The sequence below is a fragment of the Gopherus evgoodei genome, chromosome 4 (genome assembly GCF_007399415.2).
Source record: "Gopherus evgoodei ecotype Sinaloan lineage chromosome 4, rGopEvg1_v1.p, whole genome shotgun sequence".
In the NCBI taxonomy this organism is placed as follows: Eukaryota; Metazoa; Chordata; order Testudines; family Testudinidae; genus Gopherus; species Gopherus evgoodei.
The window spans coordinates 60,349,367-60,373,965 of NC_044325.1; the positions used below are offsets into that span (position 1 = coordinate 60,349,367).

General features: G+C 40.1%; 1 protein-coding gene across 1 annotated transcript in view; it reads left to right on the forward strand.

Moving 5' to 3' along the window:
* Positions 1–24,599, forward strand: part of RYR3 (ryanodine receptor 3) — a 607,531-nt gene that overhangs the window by 70,208 nt on the left and 512,724 nt on the right.

A 24,599-nucleotide genomic window follows, 5' to 3' on the forward strand; every position in this document is an offset into this window, starting at 1 on the left:
CCATCATCAGTGTGCTAAGAAAAGAGTATCGGGGAGACATGGAGGTAGCCCATTTATGTGTTCCTCTCCACCCCAAGCAGATCCAGAGAAGAGGTTTGGTTCCCCTCCCTCCTACCAGTGCAGGAATTCTTGTTCTATGAACCCAAACTATGATTGGGCCCATAGACTTTTTTCCCCCCACTGTGTGCTTGGTAAAGAGGAACTGTGGAGAAATGTCTCCACTTTCAGGCTCTAACCTCTTTAATTTGTCTATTGAAAACAAAATGGCTTTTTCAGCATTTTTAAAAAATGTACAGACCCTGAATATCTTACTATCAATGATGAATAATCAACATTTGGGTGAGTCTCAGAGGCCCCAGTAGCTAATCTTTGATCAATGAGAATTATGGACAAGGCTTATGGTACCTGCCCTAAACATTACATTTATCCTAACTACAGTTGAGAGAAATGTGGTGATTTTTGTCTTCCAAAGGTATGTGAAATCATTTTTTTCACATTTTGTTTGGTGGATCCTGTTCCCTTCATTTTCACATTGCACTTCTGATTTGGATACACCTTGTCAAATAATCCTGGAAACTGCAAGCTTCACATAGTTTTGATATGACAATAAAATAGGCCAGATTTGCTTAAAAATGGGCTCAAATTAATTAATAGTTGAAACCTAGCTTGAGTTTTGAATATATAACGAAGCCGTAAACCAACTGGTATCAATAAATATGCTTTAGATTAAGTTGTAATTAATCTTATTGTCATATAATACTTGAATGTGAATATATTCCTCAGTCATGCCATCTTGATCTATTGTATGTATACTGAAAAGTTACAAGTCTCTCTGTGAAAAAGTATTATCCCTTCATGTTGGCTTCCACAAAAATATATATCATCAGTAACTTTAATAGACACACAGTAAAGAATGAGTTTGAGGGGGAAATCTACATCTCTAAGGGACTGAGTGGTACATGAGTTCTACATCATTTATAGGTATGAAATATTGTTATGGCTCGGGGTGAACTGTACCTGTGACCTCTGTCTTTCTGTGGGTACCCTTTCCAAGTTACCCATACTTCTGAGTGGAATCCAGAAATTGACCCCACTTTAGACTAGATCATCAGTTTACAGCACCTCCAGTATACCAATGGCATTACCTCCAGCTGCCCCAGTGTTTGGTCCCTGAAATAGATTTCTCTCTGGGAGCTTGATCAATATGAAATTGCAGTGAATCAGGATGACTTCTTCAAGCGAAAGTATTATTTTTGGTCCAGAGGGGTATAACAAAAAGATAAACCAAAAGGTTAAAATAACAAAAAGCCTATGTGCATATCATTTTACCTACACTTAGCCTTTCCTTGACAGTTTAAGTAGGTCCCACTTGACCCAACCATGCGCCAGAATTGGGGCTGGGTGAGACAGCCTCCATCTCTGAAACTTCTGACTCTTTGACTGTCTGGCCCCCAGTCTGTATTTTTCCTTCCGCTATCAGGTTTTTATCCATTTTAAGAATTCCCACCTGAAGATCTTCTGAGGTTCTGAACATGGATTCCTAATCTGGCCATACTGATTTGTGTTTATCACAGGGACTGGAGATAGTCTTTCAACAGTGGATTAACTGTATTGTTCATTTAAGCACTTGGTAATTCAGTTAGTCACTCCTGGATTTCTGGATATTGGAGGAGAGCTCTAGCTGGAATTAAACCTTTGGGTTCCATAGAATCAGCCATACTACAACAACCATCATGTCCACACATTTCTATATATAAATATATATGCCCGTTCTGCAGCACCCCCTACTGGTCTCAGGTAGCTCAGTGGCATCTATCCTCTTTCCCTTCTCCCCCAGGCTCTTAGATACTTGACGAAGACTGGAGGCATATCTTGAGGTCTAGTTTATTAATATATAACTTAAATATATCTCTTTCCCATCTCTCAGTGAGTAATAATTCCCACTTGCTGGGGTCTGAGTGTGTTGTTGATTCATATTTAATCTCTGTTGTTCTCTTTCTAACCTCCTGCTGGACAAACACAGTTCCTCCTCCCTGGTTCTGTCTTCACTTGTCCAGAGCCAAATATGAAACCTCAGCCTTTCTGGTTACTCCCCCAGCTCTTTTCCCTTTAGAGTTGTGTGGTTTCCCAGGAACCTTTTCCGCAGTCTCTCTCTGAACTTTCAGGCCACTTCTCAAAGGCTTACCAGGCTGCTTCTCTTGGGAGTCCAGCCCAACTACTCGTCCCGGCTATTGCCAGCAGCAGCAGCACTTCCTGGCTGCTATTCCTGACTCTTGCTCTCTGCGTGCTCAACTCTGTTTATATGGTCTTCCTTAAATTCCTCCCCCAACTGGTGTCAGTTATTGTAATTAAACCTCCCTAACACCTTTAGCTGGGGTCACTAATTATCACTGGGTTGCCAGGTCACAGGAAGGCTGAGCTCAGCTAGTCTTAAAGGGCCAGCTGGCCTGTGACTGTATGTAAACAGTCATGTGTTCTTCATAAGTGTATATCACTAGAATCTACTAATATACAAAATTAGTACTAAATTAAATTTATTAATTAGTCAAGAGTTAGCAAAGCACAACATTAATTTCACACATTAATTTTGCTTCTACAGTGTCACATTAGAAACAGGATTAAGGCAGTCCTCATGAGAAATTGATCAGAAATCTTGTATGTCTCCAAATATTGTCTGTGGTAAAACATGAAATTAATCTGTTTATCTAATACTGATTTGTAACTTTTATATCCCAAAGCCTTATTTCAATCATAGGTTTTGAAAACAATTTTTCTTAACTATTTTGCAGGCCATATTAAAGCCCACTGGAGGGGGATCCTGGGTGGAAATCTCCACGAGAAATCCCTCACAGAGATTTCCCTTAGTGTCATTAGAGTACTGATGGCAGAATAGTCCCCAGAAAAGAATGCATGACCAGGCACCAAACCTGACAGAATTCTAGGGACCACAGAAAGAATTATGTCCCCCACAGCGGTTCAGGCCCCAGCCTCCTGGTAGCTGGCAGGTCCTCTTCTGCCCACCCATCCCACTACTTGCAATGGCACCTTGGGGATCTTTGCAAGTAAGATCTGCAAATGCGAAGGGTGATGAAGTCTCAACTCTGGCTATACTCCAGCCCAGAGTTACTTTCTGTGGCTACCTCCCTAAGCAGCCACTCCAGATATGTGGAGGGTACTGCCTGGTCAAGGTCAGGTAGTAGTAGAGGGACTATACCCTGGAGGCAGCTGAATCCCCCTTTCATGTGGAACAGGATTCTCCTACACCTGGATCATGAGGGAGTGTGATCTAGTCCAGCATTAGTAATTAATACCACTGTATATATAAAAAAACCTGACAATTCAAAAAATCAAATGTACTTTTCTAGTTTGAGCAATTGGTCAGTTTCATTTCAGATTCTCAGGCACTTGCACAGTTTTGCCAAGTTTGCATGGGAATGTGTTTTTCATTGATTTTTTTTAAAGAGAGCTTTAATTTCAAGATTTACCTCAATAAAATTATTGAACAAATTGATGAACATGGCCTATGGCCAGAGGAGTAGCGTACAATAAAACAAATACAAGCTGGTTGTCAAACTCTCAGAAATAAGAACTATCGACTAAAAAGCTAATACTACTAAAGAATTTCATTTCTGCATATAAATTTTACATATTATAACTAATTCTGAACTCTATTTTTCTTATATGGTCAAAGTCCAATTAAATGATACCACGTTATTTAACAAGACAGCCTATAGAATTAAATCACTACAGAAGTAGTAGTAATAATAAAAAAAATCCTGGTAACATTTCTTTTGGTCTAAAGGTGTCTTAAAACTTGGTTTTTTCAAAACCTTATTTTTAGGGCAAATGGGACCACCACAGTCCCCCCCATTAAAAAAATTATTGTGAGGGGCTTATGTTTTTAGAATGACAAGAACAAATCAACCATATCTGTTGAGAGACAGCATGGTAATGGAAGTGAAGTAAATTACAGACTTTTTTTTTCTTGCAACAGTAGTGCTAAGTTTTATAATTTTATATTATTTTTAAAGCTGTAATTAATAAGCTATGACTATTCCCATTCATTGAACTGGAATATACATTGGCTGTCTTGAGTCATCCTTGTCCTATTTCCTCTTTAGTGTTGCAAATCCGAGGATGTATGGGTCACCGAATTTTGTATATGATGTTAGACTAATGCCAGAAGGTGTGAAATTGGTCTACAACTAAGTCATTTATCACCTACAGAGAGAGAGAAATGATAAGTCACACTAAGTGAAAAAATACTCTGACTAGTTAGAGAGGGAGACAGAATCAAACTATTTTCTATATTATTTTAAGGCCATGAAGAGCTACTGCCTACACAAAATTGTTCTTGGACTTCAACACTTGCACCTTTTGCATACAGGTTTTATTACAGCTGGTATATTAATTAGGCATGATGAATGAAGGTGGATATTAGCTATGTGTAATTGACTATATCTTCTTTATTCATAGACTAGTTAGCTTTCTCACTCTTTGAGAAAACACTCTCCATATGCTTTTATATGCTTCATATGCTTATTCATTGTCATTTAACATTTATTTAATAGTCTTTAACATATCCACAAGAAATTTTCAAACAGACATCAAATACCTGATTCTAACCCCACACAGGATTTATGCCAGTTGTTCATCCACTGGCTTCAGTGGAACCACTCCGGTTTGCACCAGTATATAAGAGATAAGAATCAGACCCCAAATCTTTATTGTCCATGGCTCAGGGGGTGTGAAAAATCCACATCCCAGGCAATGCAGTTATACCAACCTAACTCCCAGTGTAAATAGTGCTGTGTCGACAGGAAGGCTTCTCCTTTTGATATAGCTACCGTCTCTTAGGGAGGTGGAGTGCCCATGCTGATGGGAGAAACTCTCCTGTTGGCATAGCAACATCTTCACTGAAGCACTGCTGCGGTGCAAGTGTAGACCTGCCCAATATTTCAGTGCTAAGGATTGATAGCATTGGTTAGAGACAAACTTATTTATTAACCATAATTATTGTCCTGAGTGTATATGCCCTTTATTGTAAGTCAGATGTGTCAGACAAAAAGCAAAAAGCGTGCCCTGCAGATCTTGAAATCTAAAGTTATGAGTGGAAACGATAAAGTCTGGGGAAGACTGCAGAAGGATTAGTTGCATCAAACTGTATCAGAATTACATTCTCAACAAACTCTGCCTTTCCAAAATTCTTACAGAGGACTAGCACAGGTTAGTTCTATATGGGTGTATTTCACTTGGACTCCTCCTGAGGGTCGAAATGACAGTCTGGACCTATACATAGAATGTGTCCGCCCACGTGCACAGGCAGAAATTGTGGAAAAACAACATCGCTTGCCTCATAACCTAAGTCGTGCAGAACGCAATGCCATCCACAGCCTCAGAAACCACCCCAGCATTATAATCAGAGAGACTGATAAGGGAGGTGCTGTTGTCATCATGAACAGGTCTGACAACCAAAAGGAGGCTGCCAGACAACTCTCCAATACCAAATTCTACAGGCCACTTTCCTCAGATCCCACTGAGGAATACACTAAGAAAGTGCACCATCTACTCAGGACACTCCCTGCACTAACACAAGAACAAATCAACATACCCTTAGAGCCCTGACCGGGTTTATTCTATCTACTACCCAAGATCCACAAACCCAGAAATCCTGGACGTCCCATAATCTCGGGCATTGGCACTCTCACTGAAGGACTGTCTGGATATGTGGAGACTCTACTCAGACCCTACGCCACCAGCACTCCCAGCTATCTCTGTGACACCACTGATTTCCTGAGAAAACTACAATGCATTGGTGACCTTCCAGAAAACACCATCCTAGCCACCGTGGATGTAGAGGCTCTCTACACGAACATCCCACACACAGATAGAACAAGCTGTCAGAAACACTATCCCTGATGATGCCACAGCACAACTGTTGCTGAGCTTTGTGACTTTATTCTCACACACAATTATTTCAAATTTGATGACAATATATACCTGCAGACCAGTGGCACCACTATGGGCACCCACATGGCCCCACAATATGCCAACATTTTTATGGCTGACCTGGAACAATGCTTCCTCAGCTCTCGTCCACTCATGCCTCTTCTCTACCTATGCTACATTGACAACATCATCATCATCTGGACCACAATTTCAACAGCTTCCACCCCACCATCAACCTCAGCCTGGACCAGTCTACATGGAAGGTCCACTTCATAGACACCACGGTGCAAATAAGTGACGGTCACATTAACACCACCCTATAGTGAAAACCCATTGACGGCTATGCCTACCTTCATGTCTCCAGCTTCCATCCCAGACACACCACAAGATCCATTGTCTACAGCCAAGCACTGAGGTACAACCGCATCTGCTCCAACCTCTCAGACAGAGACCAAGACCTACATAATGTTCACTAAGCATTCTAAAAACTATGATACCCACACACGAAAATAAGGAAAGAGATCAACAGACCCAGATGGGTACCTAGAAGCCGCCTACTGCAAGACAAGCCCAAGAAAGAAACCAACAGAACTCCACTGGCCATCACATACAGTCCCCAGCTAAAACCTCTCCAATGCATCATCAGTGATCTACAACCCATCCTGGACAACAATCCCTCACTTTCACAGGCCTTGGGAGGTAGGTCAGTCCTCACCCACAGACAACCCGCCAACCTGAAGCATATTCTCACCACCAACTACACACTGCACCATAGCAACTCTAACTCAGGAACTAATCCATGCAACAAACCTCAATGCCAACTCTGCCCACATATCTACACCAGTGACACCATCACAGGACCTAACCAGATCAGCCATACCATCACCGGTTCACTCACCTGCACATCCACCAACGTAATATACGCCATCATGTGCCACCAATGCCCCTCTGCTATGTACATGGGCCAAACTGGACAGTCCCTATGTAAAAGGATAAATGGACACAAATCAGATATTAGGAATGGCAATATACAAAAACCTGTAGGAGAACACTTCAATCTCCCTGGACACACAATAGCAGATTTAAAGGTAGCCATTCTGCAGCAAAAAAACTTCAGGTTCAGACTTCGAAGAGAAACTGCTGAGCTTCAGTTCATCTGCAAATTTGACACCATCAGCTCAGGATTAAACAAAGACTGTGAATGGCAAGCCAACTACAAAAGCAGTTTCTCCTCCCTTGGTGTTCACACCTCAACTGCTAACCTCGTTATCTCTAGCTTGATTCTTGCTTGCATATTTATACCTGCCTCTGGAAATTTCCACTACATGCATCCGATGAGGTGGGTATTCACCCACGAAAGCTCATGCTCCAATACATTTGTTAGTCTATAAGGTGCCACAGAACTGTTTGCCGCTTTTACAGATCCAGACTAACATGGCTACCCCTCTGATATTTGACTTAGAATATTGGTCATCATGATTTTTCCTCATTTGGAAATGTGTACCTCTTTTAGTGTATTCTCCCCATTATTATCTTTATTTTTTCCCCGTCCGTCTACAAAATCTAACCTACAATTAAAAAACTAGGCAAAGCTGAAAGTGCTGTCTTCCGAAGACGATAGATTCTATGGCATGGTTGTGAATTTTACATATCCTCTCTAGAATGTTGGATGTTGTGCTGAGTGGGGAATTCCTGCCATTTGAGAGAATTCACTAAACTGGTCACTTGCTGATATTGTATTTATTAAGAATTGCCATGCACTTATACGAACATGAGGAAAGAAGTGTAGGGGCGAAAATGACTTAGGGATAGTGGAAGAGGTTCACAGAATGGCTTTCATGCTGGCAGAATATATGCTCTTTCCCTTCCATCATTGGAGAATAAATAGCCAGATAAATGAGAGAGAGAAAGCTGTGCAGATGTTTTCAGAGTTTAAATGAGAGGTGCATGGGATCATAACTGAATATCAAATTTATTTTATCACTGCATCTGTAATATAACCTTATGCTCACTAATGGACCGATTCAGTAAATCACCATGGAGACTCAGCTATCTTATTATCTTTAGAGAAAGTCTTTCCCAGATCTGGGTTGAATCATATTGAGAGAACTGAGCTTGAGAGCTTTCCCTGAAATAAGAGGACTTCATTCACTAAGGCTCTTAAGGTACATCCACACAGCCCATGGCAGCTAGCCTCCCAGTCTGGGTTGACAGACGGGCTTGCACTACCAGGCTAAAAATAGTTGTGTAGCTATTGCAGTTCAGGTTGGAGTTTGGGCTCTGAAGCCTAGGAAGGAGAATGGGTTTCAGAGCTGAGCTCCAGCCTGAGCCACAACTTCAAAGCAATGTCTTCACAGCTATTTTTAGAGTGCTAGCACAAGCCTCACAGGTCTGTCAGTCTGGGCTGGGAGGCACACAGCTGCACACTGTGTGGATGTACCCTCAAGCTGATGCCTTTCCTCAGCATTAAATCCACACAGTATTTTTAAAGAAGATGTTAATGTTTATATGCAAAATGTTGCAATATATAAATTGGTACAATTTGCATAATATGACATAAATTGGGCTGTGCAAAATTTATCATCTGTGTTCTCGATACGATTCTGTTCTGTATACTGAGCAGTTTATAAATTTGTCTGAGGAGTGGTTTTAGGGCTTGCTTGCACATGAAAGTTAATCTGGAATAAGGTGAATAGTGAATTTAAAGTAGATTGACAGTTCCTGATTAACTGGATGCTCTGGTTCCAGAATAACTGTACTTTATTCTGAATTATCTTCCAAAATGGATTGAAATAATCAAGTATCAGAGGGGTAGCCATGTTAGTCTGGATCTGTAAAAGCAGCAAGGAGTCCTCTGGCACCTTATAGACTAATAGACATATTGGAGCATGAGCTTTCGTGGGTGAATACCCACTTCGTCGAATGCATCTGAAGTGGGTATTCACCCACGAAAGCTCATGCTCCAATATGTCTGTTAGTCTATAAGGTGCCACAGGGCTCCTTGCTGCTGAAATAATCAAGAATACGGCATTCTTATTCCAGAGCTTTCACACACTGAGTTAATCAGAAATAGCTATTCCAGAATAACTCCCTTTATAGATAAACTCTTACTAAACTCGGTGAAAGTTGTCTTTTGTGATGCTTCATAATGGGTATTTTACCTGAATCTAAAGCAAAGAGTACAAAAAGGTTTGTTTGCGTTGTGTTCTGGGGTTTTAGTTTTTTGATAAGTTTTCTATTTATTTTTTAGATGGTTTTTAAATGAAAGTTGCATAAAGGAGAAATATTTAATTTTGTTACCTTTTAACAAAAAGTTTATGCTGAAGTGATAATCCCATGATGTTTGTTTTGTACAATTAATCAGTCTGAAGTGACGTTAGTTGCTGTTTTGTAAGCATCTTGAGTTATTTAAAATTTTTGGAGAAAAACTAATTATGGAATTCAATAGTAGGCTTTTAAAGAATGTTCACTGTCATTCACTGGTTTGTAATGTGGTCAGTCTCAAATGTGAGCACCCAGAGCATATCGTCCACAAAACATAAACTTCTAACGACAGTAATTATCATCTGATCTGAGTACAGGTGGTTCATTAGTCAAGCCATTCGCAACAGATGCATATCTTCTTCGCATATACTTGATTTTTTAAAAATATATTTAATCTTTTTCAACATCATTCATGGCTGAGGCTCAAAAATACAGGAAACGCTTTATTACAGTATATATAATATTGCATTAAAAATATAATTTGAGATGACTGGAAAATGCTGATTTGTTAAACCTGAAATGTGTCAGGGAAACATCTTGGGTTTGAACATTTGTCAAATCATATTCAGGTTTCTGTTCAAAACTTGCTTGGTTTCCTGTTCAAAAGTTGCATGGTTTCCTGTTGGATTGCTGGGGACCTGAGGATTTCTAGGGTATGTGGCACTGGGACAGTCTCCCATACTGATGGCTCTGGGGCTAGGGACTGCAGGCTTACAGGTCTGCAGCTGTGGAGCAACTGCCATACGAAAAATTCGAGGGCCAGGTATTCCAGGGCCTCCAGATGCAGAGGCCAGTACTGGTAGCTGCTGACAGCAACTGACATGATTCTTGTCTGTTTCACTACTTGTTCTTAGCCATGGTGAAATAGACAAGAATTATGTCAAATGTCAATCACCAGTTGCTGGGTTCCTGGGGAACATGTTTCATTTTGGAAATACCATGTGTCAGTGTTTTCTTAATGAAAGAAAATTTCACTGAATTTCTGATTAAGTTGAAAAAAATCTTGAAAAATTTTAGTTTCAGTCCAAATCAGAACAAAACTAACTTTCAAATGTCAAAATTTCCTGCAAACCAGGAATCCTGAGTTTCAGCCATCTCTATTATGTTAGTGCATGATGATGTAATTAAAAACTATTTTTTTCCACACGACCCCATAGATATTTATTGTGACAGGGAACACTTTTTATGTATTTTGAGAATAAATCTGATTGTCCTTTGGAATGCTGTTCATTCTATAGAAATATAATGGTGCTCCGAATAATAATTTCCAGATGTTGATCTTCACAAGCTTATTTTGAGCGGGTTAACTATGAAGACAAATCCAAAATACATAAAGGGAAATACCCTGTGAGAGGGATGAGGTGTAGAAACTGACAGTATAAGGCTTGGCTGGACTACAGCATAACAAGAGCGAGCACGCATGTCCTCATTTATAGTCAGAGTAAAGTAAACCTAACGGTGATATAAATCCTTTTGCCCTGGTACTACATAGAGATACTCCCAAACTTCTCTCTTGTACACCTTTCTTATAAGTTGGCAGGATTGAACCCAAAGTGTGTGTTTTAATCATATTTGAAAGTACTGAAAAGTAATTACAGTTTTGCATAAAAAGATTTGGCTTTCTAGGTTCTTTCTAAAATAAGCCAAGTGAAGATTTAAAGATGGAATAATGCATACACTATACAAACAGAGGTTTACTACAGCAAATAGTGAAACACAGATATTAAAAACTAGGAGATAGTTTGTTGCTGGGCAAAAATCCACAAAATTATGTTGTTTTAATTTAGGTTAAGAATCCTATTTTTATTTTGTCAACATGTTGTATACTTTAAGACTAGATATGTGGCCTTTCGTTAAACTCTGTACTAAAAATTTTAGTGTAACTAGTGAGGGCTGCTATTATGATCATTTATACTAAATTAAAAGACATTAAAATATATTTTGCCAATATGTATTTAGATACCAAAAATTAATACACAAAAACACTAGCTGAGCATTTTTGTATTTATTTATTTTGCATTTTGGACCTGTTGTCTTTTGCCCTTAAGTTAATATATATACGTATATGTTGTCTAACAGTATACTGCAAGTGACCTAACACAAAGAGCTCAAAGTTCCTGTATTTTTATTAGTGACAGTTGAACCTCCAGGCATTTTTAACTCTCATTTGGTCCTCTGTACAGTGGTTACTCTGCAGATGTAGGGCAGGTAGGAAGTAAAAAATGTTATACAAGTGCTAAATATTATCAGTGGTCTGTGCAAGATACCTGGAGAGTTGGGGTTTGGTGTATCTATTGTCTTAGTAAGCTTCTGAACCCCCTTGCTCTCTGGGATGGGAACTCAACCCCAACTCCCAAATGGATTACTAATGAGGAAATGGGCTGAAATGTAGGTACTTTTTTGCCTCTTTGGTGTTTAAAATAAAACAGAAAATATACACAATAAAATAATAATTAGAAATATAAAATATGCCCTCTTTCTCAGCCCTAACTCTTCAGATCATGAAGCATTGCTGTCAAAGAGATTACGTTATTTTATTAGTACACTGTGGTGCTCTATATCTTCTATGTATATCTTGCACCAAGACCCACTCAATATAAGGGGGCTAGTTATTGCTGCTCCAGCTTGTATTTAAGGGGACTTTCTAACTTACAACAGCTGGCTATGGCTCCTAAAGGGATGCTACTCCAGCTGTGACTTGGTATAGCAGAGCAAAGGTCCATTTCACAACCAATGCTGGGTTGGAAATGGTGGTTGGCATAAAAGTTGGCTCCACCAGCTCAGAATTCCTTTCAACTGGCAAAATTATCAACTTGGCAGTTACTGAGAAACTCTGGCTCCTCTGTGCCACTCAGGCAACAGAGGCAGGAGCAAGGGCAGAGAATCTGGCCCAGTACTTCAGCTAGAGCTTCCTCAATATAAACAAGAGGGAACTGCTAACAATGTGTTCTCTGCAAGGCATTTTGGAACTTGCTCCCTCCATGTTGGTCTGTCAGATCATCAGTTTAACCTTCCAAGTAATTCACAATGTCCATGTTTTTTTCTTCTTTGTGAAGGCTGTTGAGGTGGGTGTGGATCGAGGTGGATATATATGTGGACAGTTCTTTATCAGTTTTATGTTGTAATTATAACTGGTGGAAGAGATACCCAGGACCACTGGATGGGCACTTATAGATAGCCTTAAAAAACTGAATTAATAAAAATAAATACATCTGACACAGTGTTCTGCCTCTAATTTCTGAGGCCTTGTCATAAACAGATAGCTAAGGGTTAATGTCTCTTTCACCTGAAGCACCTGACCAGAGGACCAATCAGGAAACAGGATTTTTTCAACTCTGGGTGGAGGGTTTTTTGTGTGTGAGTCTTTTGTTCTGGGTCTTCTGCCTGAATCTCTCTCAGCTATGAGGAGGATTTTTCTATTTTCTGCTTTTTAATTTTATGTTTCCAAGTTGTGAGTACAAAGTTGGGGTTTTCTTTTGTATTTACATGTCTATAGTTGCTGGAGTGCTTTGAATTGTATTCTTTTTGAATAAGGCTGTTTATTCAATATTCTTTTAAGCAATTGACCCTGTATTTGTCACCTTAATACAGAGAGACCATTTGTATGTATTTTTCTTTCTTTTTTATATAAACCTTTCTTTTAAGACCTGTTGGAGTTTTTCTTTAGTGAGGAACTTCAGGGAAATTGAGTCTGTACTCACCAGGGAATTGGTGGGAGGAAGAAGTCAGAGGGAAATCTGTGTGTGTTAGATTTACTAGCCTGACTTTGCATTCCCTCTGGGTGAAGAGGGAAGTGCTTTTGTTTCCAGGACTGGAATTAGAGAGGGTGGACTCCCTCTGCTTAGATTCACGGAGGTTGCTTCTGTGTATCTCTCCAGGAGCACCTGGAGGGGGGGGAAGGGAAAAGGTTTATTTCCCTTTGTTGTGAAACTCAAGGGATTTGGGTCTTGGGGTCCCCAGGGACGGTTTTTGGCGGGACCAGAGTGCCCCAAAACACTTTAATTTTTTGGGTGGTGGCAGCAGTACTAGGTCCAAGCTGGTAACTAAGCTTGGAGGTTTTTATGCTAACCCCCATATTTTGGACGCTAAGGTCCAAATCTGGGACTAGGTTATTGACATGGTGGCAGTGTTTATGCGGGGGACTAGCATAAAATCCTCCAAGCTTAGTTACCAGCTTGGACCTGGTACTGCTGCCACCACCCAAAAAATTAAAGTGTTTTGGGGCACTCTGGTCCCGCCAAAAACCGTCCCTGGGGACCCCAAGACCCAAATCCCTTGAGTTTCACAACAAAGGGAAATAAACCTTTTCCCTTCCCCCCCCTCCAGGTGCTCCTGGAGAGATACACAAAAGCAACCTCCGTGAATCTAAGCAGAGGGAGTCCACCCTCTCTAATTCCAGTCCTGGAAACAAAAGCACTTCCCTCTTCACCCAGAGGGAATGCAAAGTCAGGCTAGTAAATCTAACACACACAGATTTCCCTCTGACTTCTTCCTCCCACCAATTCTCTGGTGAGTACAGACTCAATTTCCCTGAAGTTCCTCACTAAAGAAAAACTCCAACAGGTCTTAAAAGAAAGGTTTATATAAAAAAGAAAGAAAAATACATACAAATGGTCTCTCTGTATTAAGGTGACAAATACAGGGTCAATTGCTTAAAAGAATATTGAATAAACAGCCTTATTCAAAAAGAATACAATTCAAAGCACTCCAGCAACTATAGACATGTAAATACAAAAGAAAAACCCAACTTTGTACTCACAACTTGGAAACATAAGATTAAAAAGCAGGAAATAGAAAAATCCTCCTCACAGCTGAGAGAGATTCAGGCAGAAGACCCAGAACAAAAGACTCACACACAAAAAACCCTCCACCCAGAGTTGAAAAAATCCTGTTTCCTGATAGGTCCTCTGGTCAGGTGCTTCAGGTGAAAGAGACATTAACCCTTAGCTATCTGTTTATGACAGGCCTGTTCATAGAATCATAGAATATCAGGGCTGAAGAGACCTCAGGAGGTCATCTAGTCCAACCCCCTGCTCAAAGCAGGACCAATCCCCAACTAAACCATCTCAGCCAGGGCTTTGTAAAGCCTGACCTTAAAAACCTCTAAGGAAAGAGATTCCACCACCTCCCTAGGTAACCCATTCCAGTGCTTCACCACCCTCCTAGTGAAAAAGTTTTTCCTAATATCCAACCTAAACCTCCCCCACTGCAACTTGAGACCATTGCTCCTTGTCCTGTCATCTGGTACCACTGAGAACAGTCTATTTACGGGGAAATTTTGAGATCTTTGAATTTCATTGGGGGCATAAAAGCCATGAAATTAGTTGCTTGTTATGCAGTTGTTACCTAGTGTAACCATGTATGTGGGAAATATATGACAATAATCTCTTCTGAAATTTGCCCAAATAGATAATACATTTTATTGCTAACTTGACATTTTCCTTCTATATTCCTATATCTGAGAGAAATATCTGACATTCTTGTAGAAAAATGACACAAGCCAACACTTTTCTTATTTTTGTGAAAGAATTTAATGATGAGAAAGTAATGTAGAGTGAAGAAAGCAAAGCAATCTCAGGTGTTCCATTGTTAGGACCATCTGTTCTGATTTGTCTCCTGGTATATATTGTTACTTAGATTGCAGCATTATTTCTCTTTTAGTGAATAGATTGAAACAACAATTACTTGCAGCTGTATGAGAAAATAGGGACTTTCTAAATGCTGTGCTTTATATAGAAAGACTGTATGTTGGTGCTTAATTCTGAGCTGACTCAATTATTTCAAATGGAAATGTATAAAAAATAATGAGAGATGTCTAAACTTTCTGTGGGCACAAATATTTCATTACTAGATTTTTTTATCTTTGGCTGAAATAACTAAATACATCCAGTAGGATTTCATTTTTGTAAATTGAATGAAGTATGTAAAATTTCTTCAGACATGAGACAGCTTTTCTTGTAAGTGAAAAAAATGCCTGGAAAACCACAGCTATCTGAATGTAGATTAGAAGGTTTCTACTCTAATGCAATGAACATTCTTCATGGCTGGAGACAGATGAGGATGGGTAGGCTGTGGCCACCAGAGAGAAGAGGACCAGGAGGAATTTCACACAGCTAGAAGATTCCATTCAATACCAGGTGCTCAACCTGGAAACAATGGAAGATACCTTTCAAGATTTAGCTGATTTAAGGGAATGGAGAGATGTGCAGGACATACCTGTGGATGGGAGCTAGGCCCAACCTGTAAGAGAACCAAGCTTGCCCACAAAGAGTTCTCTATTAATCCAAGGAAGATCAGCTATCCTTGTTGGGTATCAGAGGAGTAGCCATGTTAGTCTGGATCTGTAAAAGTGGCAAAGAGTTCTGTGGCATCTTATAGACTAACAAATGTATTGGATCATGAGCTTTCGTGGGTGGATCTCATGCTCCAATACGTTTGTTAGTCTATAAGATGCCACAGAACTCTGGGTATGTCTACACTACGGGATTATTCCGATTTTACATAAACCGATTTTGTAAAACAGATTGTATAAAGTCGAGTGCACGCGGCCACACTAAGCCCATTAATTTGGTGGTGTGCTTCCATGTACCGAGGCTAGTGTCAATTTCCGGAGCGTTGCCCTGTGGGTAGCTATCCTGTAGCTATCCCATAGTTCCCGCAGTTTCCCCTGCCCATTGGAATTCTGGGTTGAGATCCCAATGCAAAAACAGTGTCACAGGTGATTCTGGGTAAATGTCGTCACTCAATCCTTCCTCTGTGAAAGCAATGGCAGACAATCATTTCGCGCCCTTTTCCCCTGGATTGCCCTGGCAGACGCCATAGCATGGCAACCATGGAGCCCGTTTTGCCTTTTGTCACTGTCACCGTTTGTATACTGGATGCTGCTGACAGACACAGTACTGCAGTGCTATACAGCAGCATTCATTTGCCTTTGCAAGGTAGCAGAGACGGTTACCATCCCTATTGCACTGTCTGCCATTGTAAATTGGCGATGAGATCTTGGTTATCAGTCATTTTGCACCGTTTGCAATTGGAAATTGGTGATGATGGTTATCAATCGTTTTGTACCATCTGCTGCTGTCATGGGTGCTCCCGGCTGGCCTCGCTGAGCTTGGCCGGGGACGCATGGACAAAAATGGGAATGACTCCCTGGGTCATTCCCTTCTTTATGTTTTGTCTAAAAATAGAGGCAGTCCTGCCTAGAATACGGGACAAGTGTACTAGAGAACCAGAGAACACAGCTGCTCCGCATCAGAGCCCCAGAGATCCCGCAGAAATGATGAGCTGCATGCCATTCGAGGGGGTGCCTCTGCAACAACCCCACCCGTTGCTTCCCTCCTCCTCCAACCTTCCTGGGCTACCATGGCATTGTCCCCCCATTTGTGTGATGAAATAATAAAGAATGCAGGAATAAGAAATACTGACTTTTTAGTGAGATAAAATAAGGGGGGGGCAGCCTCCAGCTGCTATGATAGTCCAGGGAGGACATTAAGGGCGGGGGGGGGGAAGAGGAGCTCAGCCTCCACTGCTATGATAGTCCAGGCAGTACAGAATCTTTTCTTTAGACATGAAAAGGGGGGGCTGATGAAGCTCAGCCTCCAGTTGCTATGATGAGGACCGTTACCAACCATTTTGTACCATCTGCCGGGAATGACCGGGAGTCATTCCCATTTTTACCCAGGTGCCCCTGGCCGACCTCACCGAGGCCAGCCAGTAGCACTCATGGGCTGATGATGAAGACGGATATCAGTCATATTGCACCATCTGCCACCAGGAAGGGGATGCTGATGTTCAGCGCTGCAGCACCCCGTCTACCAGCAGCATGCAGTAGACATAGGGTGACACTGAAAAAAGGCGAGAAACAATTTTTTTCCCTTTTCTTTCGGGGGCGAAGAGTGTAAATTGACGACATATACCCTGAAACACCTGGGAAAATGTTTTTGACCCTTCAGGCAATGGGAGCTCAGCCGAGAATGCAAATGCTTTTCGGAGACTGCGGGGACTGTGGGATAGCTGGAGTCCTCAGTACCTCCTCCCTCCCTCCATGAGCATCTATTTGATTCTTTGGCTTTCCATTACGCGTGTCACGCAGCACTGTGCTGAGTCCCTGCTGTGGACTCTGTATCATAGCCTGGAGATTTTTCAAATGCTTTGGCATTTTGTCTTCTGGAACGGAGCTCTGATAGAACAGATTTGTCTCCCCATACAGTGATCAGATCCAGTAACTCCCTTACGGTCCATGCTGGAGCTCTTTTTGGATTTGGGACTGCATCACCACCCGTGCTGATCAGAGCTCCATGCTGGGCAAACAGGAAATGAAATTCAAAAGTTCACAGGGCTTTTCCTGTCTACCTGGCCAGGGCATCCGAGTTCAGATTGCTTTCCAGAGCGGTCACAATGGTGCACTGTGGGATACTGCCCAGAGGCCAATACCGTCGAATTGTGGCCACACTAACCCTAATCCGACATGGCAATACTGATTTCAGTGCTACTCTCCTCGTCGGGGAGGAGTACAGAAATCAGTTCAAAGAGCCCTTTATATCGATATAAAGGGCTTTGTTGTGTGGACGGGTGCAGGGTTAATTCAGTTTAATGCTGCTAAATTCGGTCCAAATGTGTAGTGTAGACCAGGCCTCTTTGCCGCTTTTACCTATCCTTGTTGGGGATTCAATAATCAGAAGAATCAAAAGAACATTCTGCAAGGACAAGCAGACAACTTGGCAGGGTTCTGTCTTGCCAGATTGAACATACGAGATGTCACTCTGAGATTGGATGGGCTTCTGAAGTCAATGGGCAGGGATTGATGATAGTTCTACTAATAATGATAGTTCTACTAATAATACTGCATAGCGGGTTGTCTTGCAGAGAATAGATGATTTCAGGGAACTTGGAAGCATGAGAGCCTTCTTGTTCTGCAAGTAAAGGAAAACAAGGCACAATATTCTGGAAGTGGACCACTGGCTAGGTAAGTCGTATAGGCTGGAGGGTTTGGGTTTTGTGGAACTTGGGTCCACCTTCTGTAAGGAGAGGGGGCTGTATACTTTGGATGGCTTCGACATGAGTAGAAGAGGAAACAATCTCCTTGGGGTCAGATTGATTGAGGTAGTTAAGAGTGAATTAAACATGATAACAAAAGGGAGAATAAAAAGAGGGATGATACGAGCACTCATTTAGCACAGGTTGGAACCTTTTGATCCGCAGCAAAGATCACAGACTGCTTTAGCTCACAGAGTGACTGATAGCAATACTAGGCTGTCATCCTCTACGTAGATCAGCCATTAGAGGGGGTGAGACAAACACTTTGCTAGTTGTTTTCACAGATATTTGCTGACAGCAGAGGAATGATGAGACTTGGGAATCTTGGGTTGCATTCTGGGCTCCTAGAGAGAGTATTCTCTAGTGGATGCAGACCGTTCTGTCTCTGTTTCCCAGAAGTTCAACCTCTTTTTTGCCCTTGCCTCTTCTCATCAATCTCCTCATCCTAATCCCTTCCCCATCACCCACTGCCCAGCTCCTCATTCCAATTTTAATTCCTTGCCCAACCAGGTTCAGTCTACCCTTCTGGGCTCTTCATTCAAATCTTAGTTTTCCCCCAGCTTCCAAGGCCCTTCACCCCCAATTCTGGTTCCCTCCTAGGTCCCTTGCCCAGTCTCCTTGCTGTTGTAGGAAATATTTTCAAAGAGTTGCATAGCAGTTTTAGATATGACTCCCATAGCAGTTAGTGTGAGTATGCTAACAAAATTCTATGTAGTCATTTGAAAAAACAGCTTATTTTTATTATAATTTTGTAGATGTGATCCTTTTATTTCTCAACAAGTACCTACAATGGCAGTTCAATGATTTTTGGGTTTGTTCATCCTTATTTTTGAGAAAAAGTATTGAAGACATGGATTTGGGTTGGGGTATGTTGCATGTTGCAACCTGACATATCCAAGTAAATGTAGTAGTGTCTATCTTTCCCCAGTTCAAGCTAAAGATGTAAAACTGGTTGCATTATTAAATACAGCGTCTATACAGATTCGAATGTGTTATATACCTTTAGACTGTGGTTCTCAATTCTGGGCTGTATGTACTGTACCACAAGAAAATGTGAAACCCTCAGACGGAGTATCCACAGCAACATAAATCAAGAGCATCATGTAGCAGTTTCATTTAGATCCTGAGTGTGCTGGAAAACTGGTGGATTGAGCAGAAGCAATGGTAGCTGCTGAACATGCATATATTGATTTGATATGATCACTGACTCACTGCTCAGCAACTCAGTCATGTCATCGTTCCATTAAAATTGATTTTTGTAGATATTTTTGCCTGTCACTGCACACAGCAATCTCACTTCAAGGAAGGTGTGGTGGAAAGATAACTATATATGAAAGGATAAATTGTTTCCATAAAGATATTAATGCAAGATTTCTTGTATTTTTAGTGTTCATATTATTTAGGAACGGATAACAACCACCGGTGTTATCTTGGTGTTAACTTGGAGGGGGAGAGACAAAAGGCTATGGCCCTCCCACTTTTTAACAAAAGAAACATAAGGACAGAAATCATGTCTCCCGCAGAGATGTAACCATAAGCAGCATTTAATAAGCTGCTGTGTGGCCGCGCAGCTTAGAGGCAACTTAGGCTATAACCCTATCCTGGGCAAGTCATACTGACCTCAGATAGAGACCTGAGTAACATTCTCTCTCTTACAGTTAGCAACATTTGTATAGCTTGTCATGCCAGTCAAATATTGAAGCAAATTAAAATGGAAATGAAAAGTGTGTGTGCTGGGCTGGACAAGAAGATGTATTAAAAACTAAGGGGCAGAAGCAAAGAGGGGGTTGCGCCTCTGCAAGTAAAAGATTGGTGGACAGTCAGATGGGATGTGTGAGGAGTAGTAGGGAAGAGAGGGAGAGTCATTATTACCTGTGGCTGGGACCTACTTTAACATCTTGTCTTGTGCCCAATAATCCTGGCTCAAGCCTTGGATAATTGTGTTTTATATTGACTTCTGTTGTCTCCAGGCCAAATAACTGATTCATGCCCTTATCTATGGTGATTTTAGTTGGATAACTATAACCTCACAAAAACATAAAATAGGAACCATCAAGTTGGCACAGTGAGTCCTTGTTTACAAGCTACAGTGCAGCACATTCCATTCTTTTGTTCAGTCTGTAATTTGAGCTGTACCTGATTGACATGTCTTCTGGAATTTTGTCAGTCCAGAATGTTCCAGACCATAAAGGTGTAGTAACCACACACACAGTTGCTTTACATCTTAAAACTCTATATACCTCAGCTTCATCATAGTAAAAAGTATTCTCTCATCCATAGTAAAATCCATTTATTGTCAAGTGCTGTGGTATAAGTGAAAAAGGGTATGGTGAAAAATGTAAAAATAATTCATGGTGTGAATATTTAATGCAGCACATAACCTATATTGGTGACATTATCAATATCTACACTTAGAAGTTTGAGGTTGCTAAATTACATTGTTAACTACAGGAGCCCAATGAAACAATATAAAACCTGTGAAAATTTCCCAAAATAAGTCAATATTACTTTCACTTTTTCATCTTTGTTGAACCGAATCACATAACTTTCCCAAACTAAATTTTGCTGCTTTTTAAAAAAAAAATTTAACGGAAGGAGTATGTGTTTGGGAAGGTAATAGTTCAGTTTTCCTAATATCAGTGGGAATAAATCCATACTTTTAACTGCATCACACAATCTTAACTATGGAGTTATTGTAATTAATGCCTCTGTTATTCATATGTATTGTATTCTACTAATATAGTATATGTAATATATTGATATAATCCACATAGCTAAACGTACACAGCAGGTTGAATGTTTAAAAACAATAAAATAAAAACAATTCTGGCTCTATTTTATCAATATGTTAAAATTGTCCAGCAATAAACATAGTTTGTGTCAAACTTCAATTTTATTCTAACCCTGGGTATTGGACATTTTAGTCTCTGTTAGCTTGATTTTGAGTCTTTCACGGGCACATATACTGGAGGACTGATACAGGAGTATACGGAAGAAAATGTTGAAAATATGTTTGTATTTTCATTTTATATCTCACTCTTTTCCTTTCTCAAACTTTTGGTAGAAATATATGTCCACTTCTGTTATTGATCTGACACTCTTTGACTATTGAATAATAGACTGTTAAACTGGATTGCTTTTTTATTTTTTTAACTGAAGAAAGTAGCAACTATCTCCGTACTGAAGAATTTGGAGGATATAGGGAGGAGTACGTTATGGAGGAAATTATAGAAGAGTATTGTGACAAAAAGGAAGATTAATATGGCCTTAAATATGCTGCCTGTCTCCCAGTGGGCAATACAATATGTTCTATGGGAAAAAAAACTTGGAAATGAAAATTGCTGAACATGCATTCTGTATCACTTAACAAGCTGTGTGGCTGGTGATATACAAAACTAACTGTAGGACTGTCACCAACTGTCAAATGGTCTGTCTTAAATATAGTAGCCAGTCATGTAGTTTAGTTAGAGATGTCCACAGAAATTATCTGAAAAGAACAGTAACAAAGCAGAGAGTAGCCATCGGTAAAAAGATGAAAGCATGCTCTGCTTTTGTATTCCCTATGTAACAGTGACTTCCTTTTATTTCCAAGGTCAAAAACCTTTTGTCCCTCCCAGATTAAAATCTTTCTTTTTTGTAGTGTCATTATCTGTGTTACTACTTAGGTAATGCAGCATTTTACCTGCATACAGTACTTGAAAAGAAGCAGCAATGTTGCCTTTTGATCATATCTGTGCAAGTGACCTGTTGCATAACATCTCAACATGCTGACTGCATGACCAAAATATCTTACACCGGTGTAACACTGTAGCTAGGTGGGACACTGACTCATCCAATTTCTCTTATTTTATCCTCTTTTTTTCTCCTGTGGGCATTTATTACATGGTATATTTTGATGGACTGTGAAATACCTGGTAGCTGAAATATTTTACATTATTTGCAGGTAGGCAGGTGTATCCTAAAAGGGTTGAAAACCACAACTAAGCTATCTTGGCATGCTTATATCACCTTTCATCTAAGTTAAGAAGTGAGTAAGGGTTTGCAGAACTCTGGTTATTTATAAAGTGTTCTTTTCTGAATATGATGTACAGTAATTCCTAAAACGTTTAAAAAACTAAAACATAATAGGATAATTAGGTAGTAAAATTGTTCACATAAAGCTAAATTTGAAGAAAATAAAACTGGTTTTCCTCCTTTTCTGGTCTATTGTTTATCTTGGAGATTTGTACTGTGAGGACTGAGTCTTTGTGGACCCTGGGTTTTGAAGGTTTAAAAGCTTCCTTTTAGATATAAAATGTCTCTTTGATCATTGGTAACGCTCAAAGATTTTAAAATTAAGTGAGGCATTAATGTGTCTTCAAATTGTACAGCTAAATGGTAACTGTAGTGTACTGGTAAACAAGACACAATAATTTTTTAGTTTTTTTTAAAACAAATACAAATAATAATCACTCCAGAATATGCGTGATACCATAGCCAGGGAACTTCTAATGCAGTGGAAAAACTCAGGTATTGGCTAAGTACCTTGTTTGGTCTATCATCCTCAGTTTAGATAACAGTTGCCCCTTTTCACTGCCTCACAAGTTAATTTATAGCTGTAGTTTGGAACAACAGTGATATCCCAAAAATAGTTTGTGTATAGTGGTGAATATCTCCAGTCCCTCCTTCTTAAAGCTACCACTTTATTTTCTTTTACAAAGATGTCATTTGTAATATAAATTGATTATGTGTCTTAGCTACTTCTATGGCCCTCATTACCATAATATCTCACTATCTTTAATGTAGTTAAACTCAAAACACCCCGCGAGGAAGGAAAGTGCTGTTACTCCCATGTTGCATATAGGAAACTGAGGCACAGAGACATTGTGATTTGGCTAGGGTCACACAGGCAGTCTCTGACAGAGCAAGAATTGAGCCCAGGTGTCTCAGGTCCCAGGTTAGAATCATTCTAATTCTCTGTTGTACATGGCTGCCTGTGGGATTTGCTACTTCCACCAGATATTTTACTATCTTTTTGGAGTTATTAAATATGCAGTTGTTAAATTAAATGGGAGGGGCGGTGGTGGCAGGGGTTCCTTCTTGTCACATGGCTTTGATTGAAGCATCAATAGCAATAGTCCAGGAAACCATATCATTTGATTAAAAGTGCCCATTGTGATTTTTGCAACTGCGATCACTTTGGACCAGTCTTACAGTCACAGGTGACATTTCTCTTGCAGTCAATGGTTTAAGCAAGGACTGTAGATTGGGTCCCAAATGTAGCTAATGACTTGTGTGTGGCAGAGAACACAACAGTGTACATTAATAAAGGCAAACTCAGTTACATCCAGTATTTCCTGTTGACACCAAAGAAATGCTTTAGGAAGTTCTAACTTCATGTGCCTTTTATTTACCAAGATTGTGAACAAGTGATTTTCATTTTTTCTCTTTCTACTCACTATGCATCTTGAGCTGCTAGAGAAGAAGTTTTTGAAGTCAGTCTTAGCCAACCATTTGCAATAAATATTGTCTAGCCAAAGAATAGGGGAAAGTGTGTTATCTAAGCAATTGAAAACTGTTGGGAAAAGCTGGCTTTTTTTTAATTGTTATCATAGAACATACTGCGAAAATATCCTGGAGAAAAAAATCTTTGCACTCTCTTGGCTGTTGCTCCAATACTGTTACCCTGCAATGTTGGTATTTCCACAGGAGTATATTGAAAATTCGTCTGGAAAAATCACCTGAACCTACTGTAGGGGGCTTCCTCCTCAACACCCCCAGGCAGTTGATGGAGCTGAGAAATTTAAATATTATCTCAGACTTGCTTCCTCCTCTGGTGAACTTGGGCCAAAGTTGTCTCTCAGACTCAGACATGTTGGCAAAGGACTTGGATTCTTTTCTTGTTAGCTCAGGGAAGTAAGCTTTAGCTTGGATGGAATTATCCCAGTCCACATAACTTCCAATCAGGACAAATTCAAAGTTGTTCATTTTACCTACTGCTAGGCAGAAACCTGCTTTCCTTTCTCTTTTATTTTCCTCAGTTCACTTAAACTGTTAGCAAAGCACTCTTTATGTCCTATTCCAGATAAAAATACTTATAGATGAGGAAATTAAAATAAACAAAAATAAACTTCCAAAACAATTTAACCCCATACAATCATGATGTATTGCACTTTTGCCTAACCTGGTCCCTGATTAGAAAGTTCTTATATGATTAAAGGCCTCATGTTCTAATTGTGCATGTGAAAATATGGATGCATGACTGTCTTTAAATAGATGGCCGAAGTGGGTGAGGTAATACCTAAGGAAGAACTCTGTAAAGCTTGAAAGCTTGTCTTTTTTCACCAACAGAAATTGGTCCAATCAAAGAT